Source organism: Megalobrama amblycephala, linkage group LG6 (genome assembly GCF_018812025.1).
Source record: "Megalobrama amblycephala isolate DHTTF-2021 linkage group LG6, ASM1881202v1, whole genome shotgun sequence".
NCBI lineage: Eukaryota > Metazoa > Chordata > Actinopteri > Cypriniformes > Xenocyprididae > Megalobrama > Megalobrama amblycephala.
Genome location: NC_063049.1, coordinates 45,209,165 through 45,210,677, shown reverse-complemented (window position 1 = coordinate 45,210,677; position 1,513 = coordinate 45,209,165).

The window sequence follows — 1,513 nt, the reverse complement described above, 5'->3', positions numbered from 1 at the left end:
TTTGTAATATCAAAATAGAGTGATTTATTTGAGCCTCTGAATGCGAGACAGAGATACAGTTTTGTCCACTAAACAGAATTAAACTTTATACTCGGCAGATACTCGTCAAAACATGCACGATTGAACCGCAAGGATCTCGACGTGCCAAGATTACAGTCTGACACAGACAATAAGGGCTTCCGGTGAACAGCGGAAACCCGCGTCACGTAGAAATGCGATGCTTTTGATGCACTTCAAATAATTCCCCATTAAACTAAAAGTGGACGTTTCTTTTTATCTCAATAAAACCATCTTTCATTGTCAAACGCACGTATTGGCGGTTAAAAACGACCGCGTCAAGAAAAGGCGCCAATCACAGTTTAAATTTTACAGCAGTCCTGACTAACCGATCATCAGCCCTCGTGACCGGTCAAACAAACACAAACTCGATCCGTGCAAGAAAAACACCTGACATTCATCGTGTTTCTGCTGCATCACGTGTCCGAATCAGACGAGATGCGATAAAATGATAATTCAGTACATTTTTGCCGCTTATATCATTAAGAAAAAGTCAAAATTTACCTTCTCATCCATGTGACTCATAGTTTCCATTTTGACGGTTGGTTTCTTTTTCTGTAGTCTCGTGTTGTGTAGCTCCGCCCACGGTGAACTCTCATTGGTCTAAACATTTATGATTGGCACTTCACACAGGAGTTTCGCGTTCATCGAGGAAGGGAATGTTTTTATTTAACGTTATTTCTACCCTTTTGATTTTATTTATTTACTGTTATTATGTTTTGTTTATCCTGATGTGTATTTGTAATTATTTAGTAAATATAGTACATTGACTGACGGCCCGATCGCGTCTCAGGCGAGTTTCAAACGCTTTTCACAGACTGATGACGCGTTTTAACGGTCATCAATGTTGTAAATCCTGCGAAGTTTTTTATATTTTCATTTTTTTTTAAATGTATGTACATTTATAACACTATATTTAGTATTATATTACATTTGCATCAAATTATAAAAAAAATAGTTATGTGAGGGTGTTTCTAACAGACTGATGACGCGTTTTAACGGTCACCAGCATCGTAAATAATGTTTTTTATATTTTCATTTTTTTTTTTTTTTAAGTACGTGCATTTATAACACTATATTTAGTATTGTTTTACCTTTTCATTAAATTACCAAAAAAAATTAAATGCTGCTGTGAGGGTGTTTTTAATACAGCGGCTATGGTAAAAATGACATCTTTCCGTTATCAATCGCTCTCTATTTTTCCCCTCTTTTTGAAAGTTGTGAAAACAATATTATGTAGTTTTTCTTTTGCTATTTGCGCAAACTGAAATACACAAAAATATATTTAATGAACTCTTTCTTTCACAGCTATAAACGTTTGCCCAACTAATTCGTCAATAAAAACATGTTTCATGTAAATTAGGATTTTGGACCAATGACATTCCAAGGTGGGCGGAGCTTCCCAGCACAGCGCCACAGAAAAGAAACCAAGAGATCAACAACAAAATAAGACAAA